Source organism: Spinacia oleracea, chromosome 5 (genome assembly GCF_020520425.1).
Source record: "Spinacia oleracea cultivar Varoflay chromosome 5, BTI_SOV_V1, whole genome shotgun sequence".
Lineage (NCBI taxonomy): Eukaryota > Viridiplantae > Streptophyta > Magnoliopsida > Caryophyllales > Amaranthaceae > Spinacia > Spinacia oleracea.
In genome coordinates, this window is record NC_079491.1 from 40,231,715 (window position 1) to 40,240,535 (window position 8,821).

At 35.5% G+C, this 8,821-nt stretch overlaps 1 long non-coding RNA gene across 2 annotated transcripts; it reads right to left on the bottom strand.

Annotated features, from left to right (window-relative positions):
- Positions 1–229: 229 nt before the first annotated feature.
- On the bottom strand, positions 230–5,735 carry LOC130461398 (uncharacterized). Of its 2 annotated transcripts, XR_008921749.1 has the most exons (4): positions 5,570–5,735; positions 3,558–3,702; positions 3,183–3,294; positions 230–435 (listed from the first exon to the last, which is right to left on the bottom strand). It is a non-coding gene; the product is annotated as an uncharacterized lncRNA (long non-coding RNA). The 2 variants fall into 2 exon arrangements; XR_008921748.1 differs by lacking the exon at positions 3,558–3,702.
- Between the last annotated feature and the right edge of the window lie 3,086 nt (positions 5,736–8,821).

Sequence of the window (8,821 nt, forward strand, 5' to 3'; positions counted from 1 at the left end):
GCTGCAACAAGTCTGGAATTTTGCGAAATTTTTTTCCCTTGTTCCAGCGTACAATATATATGTACGCTGTAACAAAGCACTTTTGGCGGGAAAATTCTAATTTTGTTTAGGGATACCTAGAGTGCCTTGCACCAAATATAGAAACCTGTCAAAACAATAATAGAATAACGCAACCTGTATAACAAATATAAAAACAACAACTGGAGTTTTGTATACTATATATCCCAAAACCAAAGTGCACATATTACATTTAAATATATGTTCCAATTTCAACATAAACATACATTTTAATATAAAATTTATTCTATAACAACTAAACCAACTCGATCAAGCGCGCTAAAGCCAATAATAAATACTTGCTGGTAAAAAACTTAGCCCATTGCTCACGAACCACATCAAATTCCTCGCATAAGGCGCAATCCTCGGAGTGTAGACCTTTACAAAAACAAAAATTTAAATTAAACATTAGATTAAATACAAATTAAATATCACATTTTAACATTCAAGAACCTAATGACAATGTCCTAATAGTCTAAAATGAGTCCTTAGGTTCTTTAGTTCAAAGTTGGGAGCGAAAATGTCATTTTAGCCTAAATATGACCTATAACGACCCAATGAGCCTATAGGTGCATAAATAGATTGGAACGAGTCTTAGATCGTTAAAATTATGCATATTAAACATGTAATAAGTTTTAAATGAGTCCTTAGGTTCTTTATTTTAAAGTTGGGAGCGAAAATGCCTTATTTTAGCCTAGATATGACCTATAACGATCAAACAAGCATTAAATGGGTATAAGTAGATTAGAATAAGTCCTAGAAACTCAAAACTAAGCTTATTAATCATATAATAATTTAAAAATGAGTCCTTAGGTTCTTAAGTTCAAAGTTGGGAGCGAAAATGTCATTTTAGCCTAAATATGACCTAAAACGACACAATGAGCCTTAAATGGGCATAAATGGATTGGAATGAGTCCTAGAAAGTTAAAACTAGAATATAAAACATTTAGTAGGTTTAAAATGAGTCCTTAGGTTCTTTAGTTCATAGTTGGGAGCGAAAATGTCATTTTAGCCTAAATATGACCTATAACGACCTAATGAGCCTTAAAGGTGCATAAATAGATGTGAACGAGTCTTATAAAGTTAAAATTATGCATATTAAACATGTATTAAGTTTAAAATGAGTGCTTAGGTTCTTTATTTTAAAGTTAGGAGCGAAAATGCCTCATTTTAGCCTAAATATGACCTATAACTATCAAACAAGCATTAAATGTGCATAAATAGATTAGAATAAGTCTTAGAAACTTAAAACTAAGCATATTAATCATATAATAAGTTTAAAATGAGTCATTAGGTTCTTAAGTTCAAAGTTGGGAGCGAAAATGGCACTTTAGCCTAAATATGACCTATAACGACCCAATGAGCCTTAAATATGCATAAATGGATTGGAATGAGTTCTAGAAAGTCAAAACTAAGCATATAAAACATTTAGTAAGTTTAAAATGAGTCCTTAGGTTCTTTAGTTCAAAGTTGGGAGCGAAAATGTCATTTTAGCCTAAATATGACCTATAACGACCCAATGAGCCTTAAATGTGCATACATAGATTGGAATGAGTTTTAGATAGTTAAAACTATGCGTATTAAACATGTTATAAGTATAAAATAGTTCTTAGGTTATTTAGTTCAAAGTTGGGTGCGAAAAGGTTATTTTAGCCTAAATATGACCTATAACGACCCAATGAGCATTAAATGTGTATAAGTAGATTGGAATGAGTCTTAAAAACTTAAAGTTAAGCATATTAATCATGTAAAAGGTTTAAAAAATGAATCCTTAGGTTCTGTTGCTCAAATTTGGGAGGGAAAATGTCATTTTTGCCTAAATAAAACCTACAACGACCCAATGAGCCTTAAATGTGCATAAATAGATTGGAATGAGTCTTAGAAAGTTAAAACTATGCATATTAAACATGTAATAAGTATAAAATGAGTCATTAGGTTCTTTAGTTCAAAGTTGGGAGCGAAAATGTCATTTTAGCCTAAAATGCTTCATGCTTAGGAAAAGAAGTGAGAAATCACAACAGACGGGAAAAACTAACCCCCATTATATTACCCAAGCTAAATTACCTGACTCAATCCGGAATTACATGAATCTATTTTTAACCAAATCGAAAAAGTCCAAACCTGAAAATGATCATGACTATTAACCAAAATATAAGCTAACTAAAACTGACCCAAACAAAACAGAATGAATCTGCATCCGAATGTCGCACACTCACATGAACCGAACCAATCTTAACTACAAAAATCACACCCTCAATGTAACCCCAAACGAAAAGCACCCCTGCAGTTAAGAGTAGTTAAAAATTTGACCTCATCCTTACAAACAGGAACTTCTTAAGTGCAGGCTCCTATTTGTACTGTATTTGTCCGCGCAATATTAGCAACAGGGCAGCATTCATGACATTGGTTAAGTAGTTTCTTAAATCTGCAAACTAATCAATATTAGTGTATAAGACTGTTAAAATATCTTACTATCTTGCGTACTTCATGGTTTTATTGAGGGGCTAGATTGTTCTTTTACGAGTATAGTTAACAGAAGAACATTGAGGTACATACACTAGAAGAGAACAAATTTATGCATGTCATATTGCCATGATAGAATAACTAAAAGAAGTCCACCACTCTGATATGATCAATTACAGAATCTAGAATGATTGAGTTCTGCAATACTGTTAGATTTTTAGGAAGAAACTTTTAGCTGCAAGATTGTCTGTGCCTAATTTGAATTCTTTAATTCGATTTATGATCTGTCCCAGGCTGGTAATTTGCGTTATCAGCACAAATTCGGCATTTCTAACTTCTAACAAAAAGAAGTGTCTAGTTCTCAGAAACTTGAATAAGTAGTCAGACACAAGATCTAGAATGCATTACAAGGTTACTATATCCAGATACATGAATCGTCAAATCCTTTCATGATCTATCAATTTTTAATAAACCTTTTCCTATTTTTGGTTTCTAACAATCAGTAGAAAGCAGCTCACATCCACTATGAAAGTTGTATAGTAATTCCATCAAGATGATGAAGAATAGCATGATATTTCTCTTTAGTTTGTAATGACAATGAACACAAACAGAGAGAGCAGTGTGAAATTTTCAAGGATGGTCAGAAAGTAGATAGATCATACCTTCACTTTCTTTGAGTAAGGAATGATCTTTTACAATTTTGTTTTCTCCTTCTTCTGGCTTTTCTAAGGATTTCTGCAGTGTCTAGCTCCAATTCGTCCATAAAATTATTATCTGCATTTCGTGTGACATAAAACAGTGAACTTAGTGGTTATGAATCAGTTTCTGTTTGTAAGGAACGCAAACAACCAACTATGAAAGATAATGAACATACTGCACCATCAAATAATTGTTATTCTAATCTTATCAATTGATCAATATGTGCCATGAAATTCCAGATCACATAATTCCACAGCCGACAAATGAGATTGCAATATCTAAATCAACTCCGGAATCGTCTGAAGACAGTTCAAGAATATTTACTAAGGTTGGCACACCTGAAAAACTTAGTATCCAGGATGAAGGAACTGGGACAAATTTTGAATTTCCTTCCCCATTTCCAACTGCAATTCTGAGGTCAGGCCTGATGGGAATATGGACACTATCCTCTCAGACAAAAAAAAGTACACAAACATGTGGAACCTGATACACGAACATGTCCTGTCAAATGAAGCAACAACAGCTAGAAAGCAAGAAGTCAAAGACGAGGAACAAGGTGATGACAATGACACAAACACATTCCAAACAATTAATGCTTCAGATTCAACCCAGAGTACTGAACTGAAGAAATCCAAGGTAGACGAAGATAATCAAAGTCGAGCCTTTGATCAGTCGGCTGCTATAATTCTGGTGAAGGAAGCAATCGATGCAATCCTACAATGTCACAAGCAGACATCTGACCAACGATCCAGTCAAGACCATGGTAGAGGTGTTGATAGTGCTAAAATACTTTGTAACACAACTGCTCTAGCTTCCATACAAGAAAACTCTGAAGGGGAGAGAGTGGAAAAGAAAAGAAATTCAGAACCAAAACAAATATGGCTGATACTAATCCAGTAATCCCTACTGATTCATCAAAACTAGATACTCTAACTTGTAACTTTTCTACCATGATCACAAAGGCAAAATAACCCAAGAATAACCCCACGGCATACTGAACCTACTGAGTATTCGCAGCCATTTCAACAGCATACTGAGCCTACCATCTACATCTTGCTAGAGAATCCAATCCTCGGCCAGGTTCCTCCTTTTGCTCCTCGGTCTACCAATCAATAAATGGAATTCCTAATATATTCCCCTCTTTTCTAATAAACAGACCCCAACACCAAGAAACAACCACCAGCAGCACCAAATTTTGATTAATTGACTATTCAAAATGGTTTCAGCTATTGCAAAACCATCCAACTCCCCAAAAAAGAAAATCCCGAAAACCCCAAAAGATCATTTCCCGATATGAGATGAACTTGAACAAGATTAAATCAACACTTTCAAACTACTAATTCAAAACAACAATAATAGCAAATTAAACTTAAAAGTATCATAATTTCAGAAGAAAGAAAGAATTACCAGTCTGTGAACTGAAGAGCAAGAACAGGAAAGAAACCAATCTGCATAATCGCATACCTCTGTAGAATAACATATCAAGTCTCACAAATTTGAAAATTTGAAAACCCAGAAATTGTTGTTATAATTACTGTTATTATAAATCTTGTTCATGAAACAAAATTTCAAAACCCCAGAAAAATATTTCAACTTGAAATTGAAGATCCCATTGATAAATCTTAACTCTCAAAATAAATGCTCAAAATTCACTGAAAAATTTCCCAATAATTGAGCATAAAAAATTGAATCCCATAAATTTCTTACTGTAACTACTGTTTGAATTAGGTAGAGCTGCATCATTTCAGAGAAAAATGCATGACATGAGAAAGCATAACAGTACTCTCCCCTTTCATCCATATCAAGATTATTTTTAGACAATATCAATGAAATTCATGCACGTATTATCAAACCTGGATGAAAACATTTGATGATGCATACATAAAACATTTTTTTAGGAGAAAAAGGAATCATGAAAGACAAGTTTCCTCAAAGACCACAACTTCTCTCAAAGTAGCCCTTGAAAAATCACATTTCAATAGTACGTACAATGCAATTAACAACAGTCAACCCACCTCCCCTGCTCCACCCCACCACGACCGCCACCACCACCACCACCATTCTCTAATTCCAACACCGCCCCATCTTTATCTATGAATAAACCCTAAAAACGAATTGAACAAACGAATTGAAAAAACCCTAAAAACGAATTGAACAAACGAATTGAACAAACCCTAAAAACGAATTGAACAAACGAATTGAACCCTAAAAACGAATTTAACAAACGAATAGAACAAACCCTAAAACGAATTGAACAAACAAATTGAACAAAACCTAAAATGAAGCATAGAACTCAAAAAATGAATTGAACAAAACGGCACTTGCAGAGGAGGCGAGAAAAGAGACCCACCGGCGATTGGCGAGGAGGCCAGAACCACCAACGACTCGACGAGGAAGCTAGATTGATGACGCAGGAATGGTTTTTTTTTTGAGGGGGGCGACGCAGGGAAATCTAAGGGGAAGAAGAAGGGAGTTGAGCGCGAGAGCTGAAATTTCGAGATGCTTAATTTGTTCGGAATTACTCCGTAGTATTCAACCAATATTGCAGCGAATTTTTTTTTATCCGGGTTATTGCAGGGGGCTTTTAAATGTACGCTGCAATAAAAACGGGCTATTGCAGGGGGCTTTTAAAATGTACGCTGCAACAAACACTTTTGCAGGGAACAATTAAATTGTACGCTGCAACAACCATTTAAATGGTTTGACCCGCGTTGGCCGACTAGGTTTTGAAGCGTATTAATACATGTACGCTGCAACAAGGGGGCTGCAACAGGGGTTTTTTCTACTAGTGATTGGTGCCCTTAATTAATTGCTGCAAATATTTATGTGATGCATAACGTGTTTTACTAACCAGCTATGTGGGCCATTCATGATAATGAATGGGTGAACGGTATATATTGTATATGTACTGTTTTGCAGGTTGTGGAGTGACTAGTATGGCCCAAATAGGATAGAAAATATGGTCTGCGTACCATTAATTTGAATGTAATTGGTCTAATGCACCAAATTTGTTTTTCAATTTAAATATGGTCTGCGTACCATCAAATAGTTGTAATTAGTTTAATTATAGCTTATCCTATTTGAAGAAAATAGCGCCTCCCACAGTGAAATTCAAGACGGAGTTTTCAATCCATTTTCATGACGGACTTTGAAGTTGAAGCTTCAAGATGAAGTCGGGCCATACTAGATCACATTTATCTTATGCATGCTTTAAGTTATTTATTGCTTTAAATATGTCTTAATTATGCATGAGATTGTGGCCTAATTATGTTGCATGATTAAGGATTTTAGTTCACTTAAAATCTAACCAACATAGTAAGAGCCTTAAGTTCCAAACTTAAAAATTGAGTTAAAAGGTGCCATGCCAAAATAAACACTTACTTGGATATCCTTTACATCAATCTAGTAATAGTTTTCGCTCAGCGAGGTGTTACTTATTGGTCCTAAAGGGGCAAGGTACACAAATAATTGTGAGTACATGTTAGTTTTGGTGAAACTCAATGATATAAGTAAGGAGTCCTTTTATGTCGTGGCAAAATCGATAGGTTTACCTAATAAGTTCTTAGACGTGCCTATTAACCAAGAGTAGTTTCTAGACTATTAGCAAAAGGCTTTTGCTTACCTAAAAGATTTTAGAATTGAGTCTAAATACATAATGTGCTTAATTCTTCAATGGGTTTTAGGATCTTGGAATCATTTTATTCACACCTGCCAGAACACATAACTTGAATAAAATGCTTAATGAACATTGAATTATGCATGTATGCTAGAATTTAAGTTTATTAAGAGAAGCTGTGAATGATTATTTATTTGTTTATTCTTTTCAATTGTAGTTTTAACTATGGCAAACAACAATCAAAACATCATCATAGGTTCTGAGCTTATGGTCAAGCTGAACCTAACAAATTTTCTTGAATGGGAAGCTAAGCTAGTTGAAATAGTCAGACTCAATGGACTTGAGTATGTACTGTTACATCCCATGCCGAGCTACTATGCCAAAGACATGACCCCTGAAAGATTTTCCGCCTGGGATGCGGATCTCAAAAAGGTTATGAGTCTCATGCTGAACAATATCCCTGATGAATGGGCTAGAAGGTTTGTAGCCTATGAACCTTTTACGCTCATCAAGAATATGAGGGATATCTGTCGTGGAAGCACGGAGGACAGGGACCTGAACGTCCATGAGTTGATAGAATCAATGTCTGGTCTAAAGGTTAGTTCTCCCAACACGTGTTATAGGATGGAAGTCCAAGAAACACATGTTCAGCTCCTTCGCACTAAACAAAGGGTAGGCGTCCCACTAAGGTTCCATGTGGATCTTATGCTTTCATATTTCGATCGCCTAAGTCTGCTAGGAACACCAATAAGCGAAAGGATGGAAGTCTCTATCTTACTCAATTCACTGCACAGTGGGTTTGGTCGCTTCAAGCAACTATACCTAAGTGAACCAAGAGAAGAAACAGTTGCAGAGTTTGTTCACCTTGTCAGAAAGGCTGAGATAGTACTCGACTGTGAAGCCAAATATTTAATCAAGGCTAGGAGACCTTTCAAGAATGGTGGAAAGTCCAAGGGCAATGCTGAGTCAAGAAAGAAGACAAAGCAGAACAAGTCCACATCAAGCTGTCTTTATTGTGATGGAATAGGCCATTACAAGAAAGAATGTCCAAATCTTAGGGAAGATCAGAAGAACGGAACAGTCGTTCCATCTTCAGGTATTTTCGTTATAGACTGTATACTTGCTAATTCAACTTCTTGGGTATTAGATACAGGTTGTGGCTCACACTTATGTTCCAATTCACAGGGACTAAGAAGAAGTAGAAAGTGAACCAAGAGAAGAAACAGTTGCAGAATTTGTTCACCTTGTCAGAAAGGCTGAGATAATACCGGACTACGAAGCCAAAGATTTACTCAAGGCTAAAGGGAGACCGTTCAAGAAAAGTGGAAAGTCCAAGGGCAATGCTAAATCAAAGCAGGACAAGTCCACATCAAGCTGTCTTTATTGTGATGGAATAGGCCATTACAAAAGAGAATGTCCAAAGCTAAAGGAAGATCAGAAGAACGGAACAGTCGTTCCATCTTCAGGTATTTTCGTTATAAACTGTATACTTGCTAATTCAACTTCTTGGGTATTAGATACAGGTTGTGGCTCACACTTATGTTCCAATCCACAGGGACTAAGAAGAAATAGAAAGTTAAGCAAGGGTGAAGTCGACCTAAGAGTGGGAAATGGAGCACGGATTGCTGCATTAGCTGTAGGAACTTATTATTTGTCGTTGCCCTCTGGGCTAGTTTTGGAACTGGAAGAGTGTTTCCATGTTCCAAGTCTTACTAAAAACATCATTTCTGTTTCTTGCTTAGATGCTAAGGGATTTTCCTTTTTAATAAAAGACAATAGTTGTTCGTTTTATTTTAAAGAGATGTTTTATGGATCTGCTAGATTAGTCAATGGACTTTATTTATTAGATCACGACAAACAAGTTTATGACATCATTACCAAAAGGCCAAAAAGGATGATTCAGATCTCACCTATCTGTGGCATTGTCGATTAGGCCATATTAACTTGAAACGCATGGAAAGACTTCAAAAAGAAGGAATTCTAGAA